The 21,564-nt window shown below is 45.4% G+C and overlaps 1 protein-coding gene across 1 annotated transcript in view; it reads right to left on the bottom strand.

The window, feature by feature from the left end:
* The window catches only part of LOC144104475 (uncharacterized), a 212,759-nt gene extending 194,634 nt beyond the window's left edge, over positions 1-18,125 (bottom strand). The window contains 1 exon segment of the mRNA XM_077637516.1: positions 17,805-18,125. The gene's annotated coding sequence lies outside the window, so the exon portion shown is untranslated.
* Between the last annotated feature and the right edge of the window lie 3,439 nt (positions 18,126-21,564).

The raw sequence follows: 21,564 nt of genomic DNA, 5'->3' as shown, positions 1-21,564 counted from the left end.
CGTCACTGAGAAATCCACGAAAAATCCCCAGAGAAGAAAGAAATGGCGTGACCATGTGACATCGTTGCAAACTGCCAACCGGATTGCGAGAAAACTAACCACACTGACAGGTGGCAGTTAAATTTATGGTTGGTCGCGAGAGAGAGCAACTTGGTTCTCACAAGCCCCACCGATGGCAGCACCTGCCATCGCAGAACCGCTGCACCACTGCGCCAGGAGTGATGTGAGGATGCCCAGGGATATATGAATGTAAGGGTAGAGAACGACCGATTCCTCACATATATGGGCGCTAACCCATTGACACTATCGCGTCATATCCATAAGGAGAAGCTCAAGTTTCCCCTTCAGTTTTCGTGCCCAGGTTGTTTCATTTGATTGATTTGATTTATGAGGGTTTAACGTCCCAAAGTGACTCAGGCTATGAGGGACGCTATGAGGGACAGTTGTATTTATCCAGACATGTGACTTTTTTTTTTTTTTGGATTGGAAAACGTTTATTGTCAGATGCGGGCGCTATACTAGATGGCCTCGAGCCCGTGCTTCTCGGCGATCTTGTGAGCCCACTCAGTGGCCCGGACTTGTTTCAACGGGTCTGAGCTGGCTAGTATAGTCTTAAAATTGGTTTCGTTACTTTAAACCCAAGTGAACATAGTGCTGTGCACGTGTGTTTTTATTGCTCCATGAAGTGATCACGCGCGCAACCTGTATATATTTATTATTTTGTACATAGCTTTTGTGTATATTACCTCTCCCACTTTCCTCTCTTCCTGTCCCCGTCACCTCTTTCATTTCATTTCTCCATTCTGCCTGCTATCCTTACTGATCCGGAGTTCCCGGGTTCAAACCCGACCGCGGCGGCTGCGTTTTTATGGAGGAAAAACGCTAAGGCGCCCGTGTGCTGTGCGATGTCAGTGCACGTTAAAGATCCCCAGGTGGTCGAAATTATTCCGGAGCCCTCCACTACGGCACCTCTCTCTTCCTTTCTTCTTTCACTCCCTCCTTTACCCTTCCCTTACGGCGCGGTTCAGGTGTCCAACGATATATGAGACAGATACTGCGCCATTTCCTTTCCCCCCAAAACCAATTATTATTATTATTATTGCTACCCTTTATTTCCGCTGCCCCAGCTAAGGTGCTTCCATAGCGATGGCAGATGCTGGAGCTAGCAAAAATCTTTTCCTTCCTTGTTATTATTATTTTGATAAACAACTTACTACATTACTTTCAAGGCCAAGCAACCCGTAGAACACAGCACGGAAAGATATAATAAAGATTTGTTTGACTTGCGGCTACAATTGGTTTTTGTGTACAGTTCATGGGAACAGCCAGAGCTGTGAAAGAGATTTTCATTAAAGCTGACCAACCAAATTTTCGTTCCTGCATGAAGAGCACATATGTCTAGACCTATACGCTCTAAGCAATGAGGAGGACATTAGTGCGAGCCAACGAGTCCGGTCTCTTCATTCTTCCGAGCGTCGCTCTCCGCGACAATGGGTGCACACATACACACGTGGAGGAAGAAGACTGCCCTGGCCAGTTCTTTTCCCAAGCTTGCAGTCTTTTTTTCTTTATCCTCTTTCGCATTATATTCACTGCCCGCATACGCCGGCCAGCGGTCTCTTCTTCTGTCTCCATCCGGGCACCCGCGGAGACAACGAACCGGCTATCTCTCGCCTAGCGAGCTCTCAAAGGCAACGAAGTCGGCCCGGACAGCATTAACCTTCGCACGCCTTGTCCCACGTACCATTGTTCGAAATCTCTGCCCTACGGGCCCACCCATCCACCGCTGGGGCCCATCCACCGCGTTTGTCCCGAAAGCTAGGTGTGTGCTTCGCTGGCCGCTGGATGGCGCCTCTTGACGAAGTACGTGACAATGAATTCGCCATCTTGGGCCGCTGTTAGGGTGCGAGCTCGCGAATTTCGTCTGTCCAGTATCTTTTGCCGGCGCGGAGGTGGACGATGAAAAAAAGATTAGTATTTTTGTATTCCATTGTTGTGACCACTCCCTTCCTCTATGGAAGACCTCCAATGGAAGAGATTATGACGCTGGCGTGGAACCATTTGCCGTGAGGGGGAGGGGGGGTGCTTTTATTATGGAAGATCCAAATGATGGACGGCCGTGGGCTCTTCTTTGACCAAAGCGTCGGTTTTCCACGCCCGGCGCGACCGGGATCTTTTCAAGTTGCTAATCTTCAAACGAACGTTGCTTGCATTCCCGTGATAATTGGTGGAACGAGTCTCTGCCCAGGCGCCCCAGTTGCGCCTCCTTTTGTCACTGGATGGCGCTTTGGAGAGATGGTGCCAAAGGTACTGGATTCAGATCGCTGGCAGCGCCGACTGCCGGGGCGTTCACGAACTACGCCGAACGCGAGCGCCGAGTGATGAGATGTGCATTGTTGTTGTCGGCTACATTAAAGACAGCCAGCACGCCTTCCGCAGTATCCAGAGAACAATGGCGCGCCGTGATATCTGACAATAAAAAATCTAGCAAGTCGGGTTTTGTGTTTTCAAGAATATCGAGATTTGGAGATTAGTTTACGATTCATTCTTATGGGTTTTTTTATCTTCCAGCCTTGTCCTGGAATATGTTCCCATTGATGCGTTAGAAATAACTGCGAAGCACGCTGGCGTTGTTGATGGAGTTTAACAGTCCAAAGCGACTCAAGTTATGAGGGACGCCATAGTGGACGGCTCCGGATAATATCGGCCACCTGGGGTTCTGTGCCGTGCAATGACATCGCACAATACACGGGGTTTCAGAATTTAACCTCCATCGAAATGAGACCATCACTGCCGGTATGGAACCTATGTCTTTCGGATCAGCAGCCAAGCGCCACATCCACTGGACCACCGCGGCGACCGCTCCCTGACGTGGCAGCCGTTAACCGAGGTTTACAGCAATGGTGACGTGCACGTCACGCGATGAACAATGTAGATAACGTGCGAAGCACCTAGTAAGCAGGGGTTGGATACTGGTGTCAAAATACGGCAACCTCAATTTTGTTTGGGTTTATGGGGGTTTAACATCCCGAAGCGAATCAGGCTATGAGGGACGCCGTAGTGGAGGGCTCCGGAATAATTTCGACCAACAAAGGCCGCGTTTGGGCGAGTTGGTTTTCCATGCTGAACGTAAAAGCGTAAGAAACAAGGACACAGAATAAGACAGACAACACGAGCGCTCACTTCCTTAACGCGCACTGACATCGTACAGTACACGGGCCTCTATAAAGGCAACCTCAATTGTTACCGCTGATCATCGAGGTTCGTGCTGGATGTCACCGCCTCTCGCTGCTCAAATTTCGGGTTGGATATTTCCGGTATAGCATTTTTTTTTTCGACATGCCCAAACTGTCTGGCTTCCGTCCCGTATGTCATAACGAGTCCCTGTTTTCCTTCCCCTTATCTGCTCGATAGCTAACGAGGGCCTCGATTCTGGCAGTCTTGATGCCATTTGTAGCATAAGAGGGCTCTAGCAGAGCTTGCGCCTTCACTGTATGATGATGTTCTGCGTCGCACTCGCGATAGTGCAGGACGTGCGACGTGCGCCGCTATAGACGAGGGTGGCGCCTGACGAACACTCTCAAGGTTCGGTTACACTACACATAAATACCCCCTAAAGCAAAAGACAGCACAGCCGTCGCCGTAGCACCGTTGGTGTAGCACCGGATGCGAGTGTCGGAGGTCGTGGGTTCGGACCCACCGGCGGCATGTGGTTGTTTTAATTAACTATCTTTAAATATAATAACCCTATTAATCTCCCATTGATGAACAATACAAAATTAAGAAAATAACATCCCCTACGCTCCTTGGTTTCGGTACCTGCTGGCTTCCGTCATGATATCAGCTTGGGTGTTCTCCGCAGAATGGTCCTGCGTTCTGATATATCGTTAGATGTATCTTGTGCGTTAAACTTACGTGAGGGTACGTGTTTATCTACAAGCGTCTGATGGTGATTCCTTCTTCTTTCACCAAGGACTTATCTGGTTTGGTCTGGTTTGGTTTATGGGGGTTTGACGTCCCAAAGCGACTCAGGCTATGAGAGACGCCGTAGTGAAGGGCTCCGGAAATTTTGACCACCTAGTGCTCTTTAACGTGCACTGACATCGCACAGCACACGGGCCTCTAGAATTTCGCCTCCATCGAAATTCGACCACCACGGCCGGGATTGAGCCCACGTCTTTAGGGACCGGCAGCCAAGCGCCGTAACCACTCAGCCACCGCGGCGGCTAATCCAACGACTTATCTGGTTGTGGGTATTTCATTCTCGCTAACTTGTAATACTGTAATACAGCGTATATGATCAGCCTCTGGAATTCATTTGAGTGCCCCTCTCCCAATGCCCGGCCTACCAGTCCGCGTACTCCAGAATAATTTCGATCACGTGGGGATCATAAGAATCACAAACGTGCATTTATATCATACACTACAGGGAAATGCTTTTTACAGACATGAAAAAAGAATTCGCACTCGCCTCGGAAGCGGGCGGTAAAAAGGAAAGGCTGTGAAGTTAAGTGGATTGTTTCCTCTTTGTTACCGCGCACTCCCGGAAAGGAATGAGGGGATTGTATGGGGTCCCGCCGCGGTGGCTCAGTGGTTAGGGCGCTCGACTACTGATCCGGAGTTCCCGGGTTCGAACCCGACCGCGGCGGCTGCGTTTTTATGGAGGAAAAACGCTAAGGCGCCCGTGTGCTGTGCGATGTCAGTGCACGTTAAAGATCCCCAGGTGGTCGAAATTATTCCGGAGCCCTCCACTACGGCACCTCTCTCTTCCTTTCTTCTTTCACTCCCTCCTTTACCCCTTCCCTTACGGCGCGGTTCAGATGTCCAACGATATATGAGACAGATACTGCGCCATTTCCTTTCCCCCAAAACCAATTATTATTATTATTATTATTATTATTATTATTATTATTATTATTATTATTATTATTATTATTATTATTATTATTATTATTATTACTCCAGCCGACCACCAGATACTCGAATCCGGATCCATGGGCCCCAATACCGGGCCTTGTTGGCATTTATAACCGCCACCGGGCTGCACATGTGCCTATAACCAACTTATGCTGAAGGCCACATTTGCTCAATAAAAAAAAATTCAGGGGGGCACTTTGTTTACCTAAAGTGAGGTGAGGCGAAAGCTTTTGGCGCGGTGTTTCTGCTTGTGTCACTGATGTGTGGTTTAGATGTCGATTAAGTACGCAATTGTTTGTGAATTTGAAATGCTGGAGACACTGGCGGGCAGAACTACATATACGTTGGCAGGAAGTAGCCTAGTCGTTAGCACGCTCGGCTGCTGAACGGTAGGATGGTGGTTCGAAACTCACCGTGCACAAAGATTTTTTTTCTGACAGAGTTGCTGGATGTAACGGACGCCGGACAGATTCATGGCCGCGAGTATGAGCCATTAAAGGCTTTCGTTAGTTGCTGGATGTAACGGACGCGACTATGAGCCATTAAAGGCTTTCGTTAGTTGCTGGATGTAACGGACGCCGGGCAGGCTCATACCCGCCGCGGTGGCTCAGTGGTTAGGGCGCTCCGCTACTAATCCGGAGTTCCCGGTTTCGAACCCGACCGCTGCGGCTGCGTCTTTATGGAGGCAAAACGCTAAGGCGCCCGTGTGCTGTGCGATGTCAGAGCACGTTAAAGATCTCCAGGTGGTCTAAATTATCCCGGAGTCCTCCACTACGGCACCTCTTCTTTCACTCCCTTCTTTATCCCTTCCCTTACGGCGCGGTTCAGGTGTCCAACGATATGAGACATACTGCGCCATTTCCTTTCCCCAAAAAACCAATTATATATATATATATATATATATATATATATATATATATATATATATATATATATATATATATATATATATGGGGATGAAGGCAGAAGCGAGGCATTAAAAATGAAGGATGTCAAGTAAGGACCTATGCGGCAAACTCGTTAGATTATCGTTCAAGTACACCACCCAGAGGAAACGGAACAGTTGCTCGCAAGTAAGTCTTCAGATCTGACCCGGCCAGCCTTTCCAAAATATTTCTTTCTCTCTGTTATCACCACTTTCGCGAAACACTCCTAACTCTTTTCCGCACACACTCGTGCCGCTTGTCTGCGGCGTCCAGTTCCCTGATGAACCCCGCGGTGTTGTTGGAGGCGCTCGACCGTGCAGCGGCGTCGCGGTTCGCCTACGCCTCACACGTGACGAGACACGCGCGCACAGCGAGAACACGTGGCGCGCGCGTTTTACACGCGCGCGTACTCCACGTAATCGCTGACGTCATCACCGCAGTTCGCTGCTCCCGCAAATGTAACGCTACCAGGAAGGAAAAAGCCTGTGCCAGCAGATTTGCAAGGAAAATCGGCAACCACGAAAACCAAAAATAAAAAGCATACGCATATGGACAAGTTGCACAGAATATACATATACATATATATATATATATATATATATATATATATATATATATATATATATATATATATATATATATATATATATATATATATATATATATATATATATATATATATATATATATATATATATATATATATATATATATATATATATGTGTGTGTGTGTGTGTGTGTGTGTGTGTGTGTGTGTGTGTGTGTGTGTGTGTGTGTGTGTGTGTGTGTGTGTGTGTGTGTGTGTGCGTGCGCGCGCGGGGGGGGGGGGGGGGGTGTTGTACAGAAATAGCAAAACTGCCCCGAGCGGGACCAGAAGCTTCCTTTTGTTTTTGTTGTTAACAAGAACGCAGATGCATTTTTGCCGTTGGTCGTCGAGTCGTGTAAGAACCGCGCGAATTCGCTGGCGTGGAAAGCGCGCGCTGCCAGTAATTTCCCGCGTTTTCTTTTCTTTTTTTTTGGCGCGCTTCCTAGTGTTTTTTATTACATGCTTCGAGAAAAGAGTGAAAAGGGCGTTTATTTTGTCCGGTGTATAGCTCACGCAAGGCTTTCCAGTGGTCTTCTAGCAAGACAGAGCGTAAACACGGCTTAGCTGAGGTTGTTGCTTAGACTTCACGACTGCTACATTGTCTTCCTTCTGCACTTGATGATTCAGTGGGAAAATTTTAATAACGTTGATGATTATAAATTTTATGGCGCAAGGGCAGCTTTGGCTACGGAGCGTCATGGCCATACTCCAAGCATTTCATTCCACATAAGTCTCTCCAAACCAAAACTATTCAAAATAGCTCCGTTTACAGATATGTTTCACGATTTTGGTCAGCTCGGTTGACTATGGCCGTAAGGTTTATATTTTACAAGGGCCTCGGTACGTTCTTTGATAGTTCCTCTACTATAAATTATGTCATAATGTGTTGTTTGTAATTGTTTGGTTACCCTTAATTTCACATTTGTCTGAACGTTAAGCCTCTGAATCAACAGCCTATTAACAAACTGTTAACAGACTGTTGATTAAAAGGACGCTGGAAACAAGCCCATCGAATTAGTGTTGGCACTAAAATTTGATTCACTGGCTCTTTTTGGGTGTATGTTAACGTTTGTCGGGCAGCAGAATACATATTTATGGCTGAGAAAGTTGAATTTAAAAATTTTCCTGTAGCTTAGTTCAAGCTCGTGATATCTACATCGAGTAGGGCTTGATGTGGCCATTTTGGAATGTATGGCGGCGCAAAATTGCCACTGAGATCCGCGCAGGAAATTCGGTGTCGACGCACGAACTTTACTTGCGAAATCGGCCGGTGATGGTGACACATCTGTTTTCTATTTCTGGTGTTATCTAGCTTATAAAAGCGCAGCTTTCGGCTAGAGTGGCCTCTTCCCTTACAAAACTTTTTAGACTGTATATACACTATTCATAGACCTTTGTCTATAAAGTATATAGACTTTTTGTACACAAATCTTAGAGACTAGTCCAAAGACAATACAAATCTCACTGGAAGTCTATAGACTTTCTATAGACTTGTCCGTAGACAATACAAATTTTTTACAGTCTATAGACGATCTATACAGTTATGACCGCACACTTTAAGTAGACTTTTGTCTGTATAAAGTCTATAGGCTAAGAACAAACTAAATTTCTACAGGAAGGCAATATATTCTATGATAAGTCTATGGCAAGTCTATGCACTATTTTCATAAGGGTTTATCGCTGGAATGTCGTAGTCTGTCGATACCAGCTAACTTCAGTTTGTCCCCCCAGCCCCTCTAAGAGGTCCTAGTAGTTTCTACCTGCACGAAGGATTCTCAGGTGCAAGCTATATATACAGGAAGACTTGCACATAAGATAGAATTGCCTTGTTATTACCGCACTGAAGTTTGAAATGTATTTATATAGTTGGTCCAGAAGAAACCTATTTTAAATTAAAAAAAAAATACGCGCTTTTAGCTGAATGAAGTAATCGTTGGTTGAGTGTTTGACAATGTCACATTCCCTTTTATATTGAGGTTACGTGTAGAGTTCCCAGCCGGGAAGTTCACCTCCAAGGTCTTTACTTTTCCCCTGTGGAGGACTCGGTAACAGGACGGTCAAGAGGTCCGGAAAAAGAAAGGCTGGTGGGCGGGCCAATGTCACGCGCACATTATATGACGCACAACGATATAGGAAAGCTCTCGCTCGCTGTACTACACGAGGAAAAACATCATAGCGGTGAAATGATAGCTATACTTATAGCGGTTACAAATGCCCCCCCCCCCTTTATTTAGCCGGGCAGCAACAACAAAAACGACACTAACGTCATGCTTAATGATGGTGCTTTCATGAAGCTTTACAACTGCAGTTGAGTTGGGAACTTCTATCAACGTAAATGTCTGTCATAACAACAAAAAAATTCACAGGGACGCGAGATGACCTTATGTCTTGGAGAAGCGACCGAATTGCGTGCTGTTGATGTCTTTACCGGAAGTGACGCTGCTTCCGGCCTGGTGACGCCACTTCCTTCCAGGCAGCGGCCGAATTTTCACCGACACATTTTTTTTTCATAACGAGGCTTTTAATGCTATTGCATTAAAAATCGTCGCGTTGGCTTATCCACCGTTGAAACTGTTGTCCAGGTTTGATTTGGTGCATGATAATCAATGATTGTGAATATTTTTGAACTAGCCCTTAGAGTAGTTTCAAAACCGCAAACCTCCTCCAACAAGTTGCACGTCCCTCGCGTGTAATTCTAGAATTACACGCTAGAAGCTAGAATTTTCCAGAAAGCGGTTTATGGACGTGGCACAATATACAATAACTTCTCGAAAACATTCGATATTTGCATGCCACTAAATCCACTTGGCGCTCCAGGCAGTTCGAAGCTCGACTTGCGTGTTCGGGTTAAGAGTACATGCGACTGAACCTTCTAGATGTACTGCGGTAATAGTGCAGTGCGATCCTGCGTCTTCCATAAGGCTCCTCCCCATGAGAATTGTAACGGAAATGACCGTTTCCGTATGGATCTTTTCCGCATCTGTAGTCATCGGTCCATGCGTTCCAGTGGTTCACTCGTGCGTGAGGAAATGAGGCCCATTCCATATCTCCTTTGCCTCGCTTCGGAAGGGGCCAGTTTCCTCCACTTTTTTCGGTCATTCGTATTTCCGTCACACAAGCAGCGTCAGAAGAAGATCCAAACTATTCGCGAGAGCGCAGAACCTACTGCACTTGCGAACTGATCCCTTTTATGATGGCAAGGGAGAAAAAGACAGCGAAAAGGTCTTCGTCTATAGCGCATATTTCGTGTTACGTTAAGGTATATCCCTCGTGTTCTCTCCTCATCACTCAGGACTCTTCTCAAAGTCCTGAACTTCTTTCTCTCTGCCTTCTTTTAAGTCACTTAATGTCCTCCCTCACAGCGCAGTTCAGGTGTCCACCCAGAGAGAAGCAGCTATCGTGCCTTTCCATTCTTCATGGCATGCATAGGCATGCACAGATCTCTCCGCCCTTACAAAAAATGGTTTATAGACTGTCTATAGACTTCTTATCGACTCTTAGATCATATATTGCTTTTCTATATATATTTACTTTAGTCTATTCATAGTCTATAGACTGTCTATGGAAAAGTATACTAAACGTGTATGGCCACAAATCTATAGATTTTCTATAGACTGTCTACAGTATTTGTCTATAGAAAGCCTATGAAACTTATAGACAAAAGTCTGTGGACAGTCTATAGACTGCCTAACAAATGTTTTTCAGGGCTTAAGGTTGGGGGAGGGACAAAAGTTTATGGTGGCGCCCGGCGATGTCTTTGCAGCAGTAACCTATAGGATTGAGTATGCGCGCTACCCTTCCCCATAATTATTAGGGAGGCTACTGCCTCCTTGCCCCCTATGGGTACGCCTATGATCACATGACATGACCTGACATAACCTAACCTAACATCCTATCTTGACGCCAGGAGAAGAATATAGATATTGAAAACGAAATGTCATTACGCGTACGAAGAAAGCAGGAAACAAAAGGTACCAAAGTAGACTGACGGCCAACCAAAAACTTTCTAAACTGGCAAAACATCCAGTATGGGACATACGGAATGCGCCTAAATCAAAGAAAAAGAGTACTGTAATGTAATACGCAGAGCTAGTTGGCCCGTATGTGTGTATAAGGTGGCGTTGGCAATCTTATTGTGGAGCCAAATTTTCTTTAGCAAACATCTGAATAATGAAAAAAAAAACATTAAACCTAAACCTATATATCTATCTACCCATAGGTATGAGCATATACCTAAAGGAAATAAAAAATATAAGAAAAATAGAAACAGACAAGAGCAAAAGAAGCAAGCTATTAATAATATTTTTTTCTCAACTTGATGAAACGAGACGAAGCCAGTTTCTGTGGTAAGCAGAAAAATGTTGGCAATGTAGGAAGCGAAACAAGCGGGACACGATTAAAATGGGAATCTGGATCGGACGGGCGCTTAAGAATGCCGGAATTCTACTCAGCAGCGCAGACATTTGCGTGGACAGGATGATATCCGCATACAATTCTTTTCTCAATTTGCGTCAAAGCTTCACTACATTGCGAAAGACCTCGCTTAGACTTCAACTCAAGTTTCCGGAGCATGCTCAGTTTCTATCCATTTGTCTCTGCCAGCGAAAGTGGCACAGAACGCTGAAGAGAACGGCGCAAGCGGCCCAAAACACAAGACCTAAAAGGTGGATTATATGACTAGTTTGCGTTATTGCGCACGGAAACAGTACAACAAATATACCATTCAGTCGAAGAACACAACAGAAAGGTTTCTGTGATAACAACAGATTTTGTAATGTTTTTGAACAAAAACAAAGTAACAACAGTCTTTTTTTGGTAGTAAAAACAGAATATTGTGTAGTTACTACAGAAAGTGCTACAGAATTACAGACTTCAGAAAAGTGCACAGAAAACACTACAGCACTACAAAAAGTACTCCAAAACAGCAAAAATTCTGTTATTACGACAAAATTAAGAAACATTTTGTTGTCTACAGAAAAGTTCTGCAGGAATAACTATAGTAGTACAGATAAGTACTCCTAAACAACAGAACAATTTGTAATTACGAAAAAATTACGAACATTTTGTTCTATTTTTGACACAGTCGTCTTTTCCGAGTGACAAACACCTGCGAAACAAACAACTTGGACACCAGACAACCCGAATGCAAACACCAACTGCGTCACGTTGTTTGGAGCCTCCCTGCACACTCTCAGCTTGCCGCCCTCCCGGTTGAGTGAATCCAACGGCGCTTGTGTGCAAATTAGGCACGGAGCGCTCTTTGTAATTGCGCGCGCCGCCAGGGAGCGGAAAACGCGCCGTGACGTCAGCGGCGCTCGTTGAGCGTTTATAAAAAGAACAAGCGACGTTAATGGCTGAACTCCGAGCTGCCGCGTTTCACGCGCCAGGGCGTCGTGGGAAACTGCGGTGACGAAAGTACGTCACGAGTTACGTCACAGGCTACGCGGGCCTTTCCACTGCCGTCTTCTGCTCCCGAGAAAAACCAAGATGGCGGCGTTCCCGCGGAGCATCGTCTGCTAGCACCTGCTGATCAGGGCGTGTACTGCCGAGCTGTAAGTTATGCGTGGTTTGACAAACAACGCTTCAGACGAAAGCGTCTCAAAGTCTGGGGGCTTCACAGAACACGCGGAAGGAAGAAACATTGTGCATTGTGGCTGCGTAATGTGTAATACACACAAATCCTTTATGTGTGTACTTCTGTAAATTCAGCGCTTTTTTGCCTTTTGTATGTATTTCCTTCAGTTATCACTGCTTTCGAAGCTGTTTTTTGTAGGGGGCTGGGACCTGTCATCAGGTCCTTGGTACCTTTAGTCCCAGTCCCCACTCGCTATGACGGGAAATGAAGTTGATTAATTATTATTAATTAATTAATTAATTCAAAATTGGCTACTAGCGAGGCTCCAGGGGAAAAAAACGACTCGACCGAGACGGGCGATACACGACTTAAAATATGTAAACTCCGACACCGGAGAAAACATCGCACGGTGTCTATGAAACATGAATGAAAGAATCTAGGAAAGTCCGTTACGTCACATTTTTGAACCCGGACGTAAGGATCCCCTCTCGCTAGTTGGCTGCCGTCTCGGCGCATGCGCAGACAATGAAGCAGACGACACCGCTGAGCCGATCGTTACTATTGGCTGCGCCATCGGCCAGAGACTCCCAGCTGTCCTTGCGAAAGCACGTGACTACGGGAACATTTTCTGTCGTGCAGCTCGGATAGCGAGGGCATCTCCTAAGCTTTCCTTCCTACATGTTATGAAGCTTCACCGCCACTAGTGTGGGTTAATCCTCCAACAAATATCTGTAGGCAAAGCATTTTAGTTAACAGAAATAGCGTATAGTAACTTTTAGCACTGCTTAAAATATTCCCAAACCTGCATTTGAAGCTTGTGGATTTCTTCCCTCCATAGGTTGATGTGCATTCACTCAAAAACCACACGGCAACGCGAAGATGCAGTAGACGAGAGTGATGAGGAGGTCAGAGGCCAATGTGGTGCTGCTTTCAGGTTGTAACTGCGTATAGAATAAGGTACAACAGGAGAAAAAAAACCCTCATCTTTGATATTTTCAGCACCTTTATGGAATTTCCGCCATTTAAAGGGGTGCGTATGACCGCGGCTGTGAGACATAAAATCATGTATTTTTTCCAAGCACAAAATGTGAAATTTGTAATTGTAGAAGTAGCAAGCCCCTTCACGAAACCAGACTATATTTAAAAGCAAAACAAAAAGCTTTTAAGTAACGATTGAAGTTGGAGAGTAAAATTAATATTTGCTAGTAAAAAAACAAACGCGCTAGGCTTACTTTCTGCAACAGAATTAAACCTCTCATTATTCTGAAAAAAAAAGTATTCTCTGTTGAGAATATTTTAGAATCAGTTTCAGTGCAGTGCCTGGCCTTGCTTGTGCTGCTTCAACTTATTTCAGTTTTATTGGCACCTTAAGGGTGCTCACTCATCAAAAGGAGATAATCATAGTGACTCTTTGGACTTTACTCATCACACGCCAATTCATTTATTTACTCATTCGTCCAATCATTTACTGGTTGTAGGCTTATACTTAAATAAGTGAAAGATCGACATATTTTCTGTTTACTGGTGTAATACAGAACAAACACATTCAATTGCTTCATGGTAAACTTTGCTATACTTGCGATAGACCTTCCGTAAACTGCAACCCTGGCAAATTTTGATGAGTGCTCAATCATCACTTGACCACAGCACCTACGCAGATAAATCTATACATACAGTCCCGGATAATTTATATGTGTTTAACTGATTACACTCGCCTCTCGAAACGCGCATAAAATATGGACGCGATGCCTAAGACAAAGAATACCTGGAAAGGAGTAGAAAGAAGGTGAGCAAAGATAGAAACACCCTTTAACGGTGTAAAGCTCAAATGACATTGAACTCAAGGACAAAGGAGAGCTGCGCATAAGAAAACTGCATCTGCGCAGGGTCTCCCTAGCGTCTGTTGAGAAAACGAAGTAAAATAAACATAGCCGAATCACAGCCGGTCCCTGCCTCCGATTGAACAGGCATGTGCAATTAAACAGACATTTATTTTTTAGCACTTTATGCTTTATAGCAGTCCGATCGTCAGTTATTTTCCAATTATCTAACTCTTTCTTCACTAAGGAGAGCTCAATTTCTAGCGTTTTTTTTTTTCTAGAAACTCTTCAATTGAAACGATTAGTTATTTCACGACGGATAGGTGGAATTTGTGACGTCAAAGGCGACGTCATAAAACAGCACACCCAGGATTTCATTAGCCGTATGTGAAGAGTACCGCTGCGACCCCCCCCCCCCCTTCCTGCTATTTTTATTTCGCCGTGATTTCTTTCATGCTTTGTGCTCAATTATTCATACACTAGCTATTCAAAAAAAAGAAAGGACTGGTGGAAGCAGCTGTGTGTTTCAGTTGAGCCAATTTTAGTCGGCGATATTTTTTTTTTAAGCAATTCACTCTGCGCTGTAATTGAAGTCGGTTGCCTCAAAATTGCTGTCACACACGGCGCGGAAAAGTGCTGAGTTAGTTGTCACAACTCTCTCAGCGGAGTTTTGCAACAGGCGAAATTTGCGTATCTGACATCCTTGAAATGTAATCAGCGTCAAGATACGGCTCCCAGCGTTCAACGAACATAAAGTGTCGTTATTTTGACGCCTGCCTGCAGTGAATTTCGAGCCTTCACCACTGCAACAATTCTGCGCACAACTGGCTCGCGATGATACGCAGACGGCAGCAAGAACGCAACAGATGGCACAACCTTCGCCTATATCTCCCAAAAGTACATTTCCTCATACACGTGTGCTCGGCCGCTTAGTCACCGGCGTGATGAAGAGCCGACAATAAACCTCTCAGTTCTCCCTGCTTTCCCGGCGTCGACTGTTAGGAACGTAATTAACGAAGCGGGCATTAGCATCACAGCTGCCGCGTGTACTATCAGTAGTACTGCTAATTACTTCTACTAATACCCTTACCTATTACTACTGCTTATTAAAAGCCAGGGCCACCGCGGTGGCTCAGTGGTTCTGGTGCTCGGCATCAGGTGGTCGAAATTATCCGGAGACCTCCACTACGGCGTCCCTCACAACTTGAGTGGCTTTGGGAAGTTAAACCCAATAAAACCACAAACTAATAGTCAGGACTTGGTCAAAATATCATGACTGAAACGAAGTATTGCAGCAACTAATCATGTCACACACGATGACATTGATTTTCTGAGCCTCTACAGGTCGCTTGTTCGCAGTCTAATAATGCTACTAACGAGTCACTAATCTGATATTACTGACTAATACTACTACTTTCACTATTACTGCTAGCCGCTGGGACTAGTGCAACCATAACTACTATTACATGTTCCATTTTCTTCAATAGTTTATGATCTCTGGGCTTGTAACGGTGTCCCACTGTGCGGATCTTCAGTGCATTTGCGGCGCTTCAAATTGGTGGAGAGTGAGAACTTTTTGCTTGTCAATTAAAGGCGAGAACTTCGTCTTTCTCCCTCTATACAAGTCTTCGAAGACGTCCCCTGGAACTCCTCTCCACAACCTAGCATTAAACTCATTGGTTGAGGATAGTACACTTTCGGATACCATCTCGGCCCAAGCTTGCTAGTCCTGTATAGTAAACACACGCCTAATTGTAGAAATGAGTAGGGTGTACATTGCTTCTGGGACATCCCGGGGACTACAAAATGGTTCGATGGAACTTCAGACACTTATGCCACGACTCTCAACATGTAATCAGTTACGAGACCAAGCATCACCTGACACATCATAAATTAAGACCCCAGAAACGGAAGAAAATGTAGTATTTTTTTAAAAATATCACAGTGGTTATAGACCAACGCAGATATTTGATGTGTAAGCAAGGTGCGATGGCGCTGCTGTTGCCGGCTAGATGCAGCAGCTGGACGTACAACGCGTAGGAAAGCATGTAAACAAAAGTTTTTAAAGTAGTTTTCTGATGGTGGGGCTCCGAGTGCACCCTAAACGAGCATTTGAAAGTGTGAAAAGTAATTTCAATGTCGACGTGTTTTTAAAACACCAATATTTGTGCATGTCCGCGAAGGGGGTACCACGGTCGATCAGGAACGCGGTTCACAGCAGCAGATGTAAACAAAACTTTCCCATATAATATTCTCATTTCACACTGCACCAATAAAGGCGGCCGCTCATTAGCACCTGGCAATTACTTTTAAGAAGGGTTCGATCCCGGCCGCGGCGGTCGAATTTCGATGGAGGCGAAATTCTAGGGGCCCATGTACTGTGCGATGTCAGTGCACGTTAAAGAACCCCAGGTGGTCGAAATTTCCGGAGCCCTTCACTACGGCGTCGCTCATAGCTCGAGTCGCTTTGGGACGTAAACCCCCCCCCCCCCCCCCCCCTAAACCAAACCTTTAAGAAGATCATGAAGAAGAATGAATCGTCATTTCGAACCTGATTGCTTTTTTATAGGGTCACGTAAAATGTGTGCTCGATCAGCTTTGTGACTGGCCTCTCGTGAAGTCCGACATGCTGACGAGTGCGCTACACTGGCTCACAGATACAGTCGTTCAATCAACAGACATCTCAGACCAAGAGATTTATGGAAAGGCAGTTATTAAACGACATGATAAGCGAAGCACACGCCGCAGTGGGTGACGGCTCAGGTGATATCACCAGCGACCTCCGGCTTGCGCCTCATATGTTCGTATATGCGGTGTTGATTTACAGAAAGTAGCCAGATATATAATTTTCAAAGCTGTTTCGAAAAGCAACTATTCAATCGATGGATATATGGGCGCTTTAAAAAGGTCAAGTAAGACAACCACGCGAATATAGGATATAGTCACATCTGACATGCGCTCTGAGTTCGGACAGTTAGGCAGTAGTAACAGACAATACCTTCTGCCGCTGTCCTGGGAAATTAACAAACACGCATGAATCTGAGACAGATAGATAGCTACCTCACGAGAGGGTTGTTGCGGTCATTGTATGATATCAAGTACGCCCTTGAAACAAAGCAAGGCTGCGGTTTTTCGCCTTTAATTTAAATAACGATCTTGCTGACAACACAGTTGAGGATTTCTACCCGTTAAAGTGTTATACTTATCCCCCCCCCCAAAAAAAAAAATGAATAAATCAGGTGATAAAGCTCAGTAGTTTCATCATATCAAAACGCGTGCGCTTACATGCGGGAAGACACCGCAGTTTACATTTGCTCAGGTGTGTACATGCAGGGACGGCATAAAAGGGAACGCCATATTACCGTGCAGTCAGCGCATATACGCCGAACATTACGGGTAATAAGACCTTTTCTGTTCTTTAGTGCTTTCGCCTCAGTGCCCGATATATTTATTGTGCTTTCCAGTTTGATGCAATAGTAGAAGTGTATATGCCTTTCCGAGCGCAATTTATGCGTTCCCTCTAATACTGACCACGCCTGTACACAGTATAGAGTTCGGTAGCCAGCGACGCCAATCCATCAGCCGAACCGCGGAAAATACGGTCTGTTGTTTTTTTTTTCCCCTTTTTAAATTTCTAGGCCTGTTTCTCTCGCTATAAAGGCACATACTACATGACATTTTTAAAATTCTTTTTCTCGTCGTGGGTGTAAGCATATACAGTATAGAGTGAAAACGTAGTCTGTGTGAAAAATACAGATCCCAAGCGGTTAGCTTAATAAAACACTTCGCGGGGTTAGTTAGTGATTCTTATTTCCTAAAATGAGCGTCCGCTTGCGGGCCATACTCCGCGGCTTGTCGCATACATCTTCATCCTTCTATCCGTTTCGAAGGTGGGACGAACGCACGCATTACAAGCGAAACCTCTGGCCTGCAAATTTTCGACAAACACTGTAAGCACTTGCCTCTGGAGGGCGCTCACCTTTCTCGACGAGTGAAGTCCACTCAGGAGCTGCAACAATCCAGCGACCGACGGCTGTGGTGAAGCTTCGTGATATCCACAAGCACGTCACAACACAAGCGCGGCCGGCACGGGAGCTCACCACAGCACCGGCTAAAGCGCAACTACGCCGAGCTCTCGCCGGCTCGCGCGCGGCGAACAGCTGTCCGACAGGTCGACGTTCGCCGCCAGATGACGCGCCCGCTAGGGAGTTTCTAGCAAGCTGCGGTAGCCGTTCCCCATTTTCCGCCTCCGACGGATGTGGCCTGGAGAAGTGGTGTCGCTAACAGCTCCAGGCGGTACCTAGGCGGAAACGAGAGGGAAAAAGGTGATTCTCGCTGGAGGACTGGCGCCTCTTTTCAAGCGATGAGTGCACGCGTGCTCGGGTTAGACATTATGTGTCTTGATAAACGAGCGCTCAGAATTTTCGTGACGTACTTAAGAGAACTTTAATGGTGTCTCAATAGATTTATGGAGCACCCATTATTTTCGTGACGCACTCAAGAGACGTTTAATGGTGTCTCGCTGGATATACTTCAGGCGACGGCAACTTCAATGCAAAATTTCTAAATGTTTACTTTTGACCAAGACACGTCGGCAGGGACCTGCTCTTGTGCTTTTCGAGTGTTTTTGAGATAAAATTCTCGTAATATTTCTTCCACAGAATCGAAACGATCTTTTTAATTTTGGAATAGGCCGAAGCGTATTCTGATCACTCAGCCGTGACGTAGTTTTGTTAACGACTGGGCACTTTACGCAGCATTTTTTGTCCTTTTTCACTATCATCAATATATATGCATTTTTGTGGAAATAGGCGTTTTTCTTAATTAATACTGAAGCCAGTAGACAGACACCGCTCTGTATATTTAAGAATACAGTGTACCGTTATTTAGATTATTTCTAAAAACACAAGAACGTTCGCAGTGTTGCGCCCTTAAAAAAGTGGTCTATAGACAGTCTATAGACTTTTTGTAGACTCTATCGCCCTCCTATAGATATTTCTTTTCGTCTATTCATAGTCTATAGGCTGTTCATAGACAAAAGTCTACTAAAAGTGTACGGCCATAACTCTATAGATTGTCTATAGACTGGCTATCGGATTTGTATTGCCTATAGACTATTCTTTTGGATTTGTCTATAGACAGCCTATAAACTATATAGACAGAAGTCTATATACAATCTATAGACTGTCTAAATAAATTTTTGTAAGGGCGGACAGGCATGAAACGTGTAGTTTCCGTTTCGTTAAGTTTCGCCTACAACTTGTTCGTTTAGAAAATAAACTCGTAATACTTCGAAACCGAAACTGCACCGAAGGTCGTGAAAGCAACCGAACTGCGGATCTTCACAGAGCTGTAAACTTAGCTTCAACGTCACTGCTCAAGCTGGAAAATAATCGGCGAATGACAGAAATAAATTCAAGCCATGGACACTTTCCGTGCTGAACTTAATACTTTGACTTCATCTACGTCATAAATTAAAATATTGGTTCACGCATGAATGCACCGACACACCTGGGGACAACAGCATTAACTGATATTTCACTTGCCCATTCGCCACGGAAACAGTAAAGACAGGGACTGTCAAAAAAACAAGGCAAGCAAGGCGCCAATGGGGCTAGTTGGTTGTACACCGTTTTGGCTCGTCTAATTCCTAGTGTACCGCATTTATTCATTCAAAAAAGTAAGAAAAACAGTTCGCGATGATACCAGCGACAAAAGTGGGAGAAATAATGCAAATACTGAGAAGCATACATTCGCCATTAAGGTTCACTTGCAAAGGACGACCACTTGGTCCATTCAAAAGCTACTTTTGTTGATTGCAGGGTGTGTTGCTGGGCGAGTTGGCGGTGATCGAACATCTTGGAATCGGAGCGCTAGCAGACAAGGACCCAGGGAGGACACTAGCACACACCTGCGCTGATTATTGTTGATTATGTTGATTATTTTGTTGATTGTGGTCCAGCGTAGCACGCATCAACAATCATAAAAGAGGACAGCTCATAAAGGTACAGTCGCAGGAGACGTCAATCGGATGGAAGACCAAGTAGCCAATTCCTGAATGGCCTTACCGCTAATATAGCACAGTAGTTCGTCGACTACAAACTGAGTCTGATTTAAAACTGTTCTGCTTCATAGGGCATCCGCCTGTCGTAGCCATGACGCTAGAAAGACCGCTCAGTATACTACACCACGGTCGCTAGACCTAGCGACCGCGGTAGCACCAGAGTCTTTCAAACGTCCCTGGTAATAGCCGAATCCTGTTGTTTAAAGATTTTTTAAATGTTCCTTTTCCAAAAGCGCTGGTCCATCGTCTAATCAGCCACTATCAAAAGGGACCCAAAGCGACAGCTACATCGGTACGGTATATGTAATCTCGTGCACTGCAGGTTGCGCATGCGCTCGTTGTGCGTGAAATGGCTGATGACTTCGCCTTAATAACAGACGGCAATACCATCAGCATGGACCGCAGTGCTATATGCGGTGACCTGCGCTGGAGTCACACATCGAAAAAGTACGCACAGTTCCATATTCAATCCTCCGGTCATAATCAAGGCTCCAGTGGTACGAGGACGGACACGACACGACACGCACCTGATGCGCATTAGGACCGGCGACGAGATTTCCAGGCCGTTCCCACCATTATAGCACAGCGGTGGTCTTTAGAAAACGGCCGCTCGCAAGCACACATCGTGTCGCCTCTTCTCTGCACTGATTGTTCACTAGCCATGCGTGACAGTGCACACCAGCTCGCATCTCGTCTGCCCGTCGGAAGCAACGGTATCTATTTGCTCAATCAGCGTCTGAGCGTCGGCGACGTTTTATGAGGCGCCGAACTGACAAGGCTTGATAGTAAACAGTTTCGGTCTACGGCAACGTATGAACGCCATTGCGTATAAATCGCCTGGAATGATTGCGCATTCGAACACTAGTAAAGCGCTGACACGTGACATTACATCGTGTGAAGTGGGTCACTCCTCAAAACTATTTTTTATTTTTTTTTCGCAAAAGGCAGCTATCACTTAAAGCCTTCCCCGAACCCACCTTCCCCAGCAGAAATCTGCAGCGGTCAGGAAAGCCTCGCCCTGGCTGTTTACGTCATAACGCAGCGCCGCCTATCGCGATTTCTTTGCTCCGACCGTCGGTCCCTTGTGCTAGTTTCTTTTCGGGCGGACTGTACGTTATGCTGCGCCACGTTGTCAAGAGTACTAACATTGATCTTGGAATAGTTATGTTCACTCGAATGATCCCGACACAGTTTTACGTCGCGATGAATTTACTACTTGCCAAACACCGTGAAGTGTACTTTTCGGACTGCTGAATCACTGGCGACGCGTAGCATTAACGTCATAATGACTGTCACTTTCGTGGGTGGTTTTAATTACAGCGAGAGCTGTTACTGGCACACCACTCCGAATGATGGCGTAACTGAAGCCCTCTGTAGTCGTTGTAGTTGCAAAAGTCCGCAAACCAGGGCAATACAAGTCAAGAGCCAGGCCAAGAGAGAGAAGCTAACGAAGAGAAAGAACTAAGGGGGGATGAATGCACAAGAAGAAAGAAGACAAGCAAAGTAAAGAGATAGAAGAAGTGAGGCAAGAAGCGGAGGAGAAGAGAGAGAGAGAGAGAATGAAGGAACTCGGACTTTGCCGAATATATGCTTAAACTAAGTCGTGGTCAACCTTGGCCGGCCTTTTATAAAAAGTGAGAGCTGTACTACTCGTGCTACAACTTCCGATTTTGAT

The sequence above is a fragment of the Amblyomma americanum genome, chromosome 9 (genome assembly GCF_052857255.1).
Source record: "Amblyomma americanum isolate KBUSLIRL-KWMA chromosome 9, ASM5285725v1, whole genome shotgun sequence".
Lineage (NCBI taxonomy): Eukaryota > Metazoa > Arthropoda > Arachnida > Ixodida > Ixodidae > Amblyomma > Amblyomma americanum.
The sequence above is the reverse complement of the archived record's forward strand: the minus strand, read 5'-3'. Positions and strand labels throughout refer to the sequence as shown.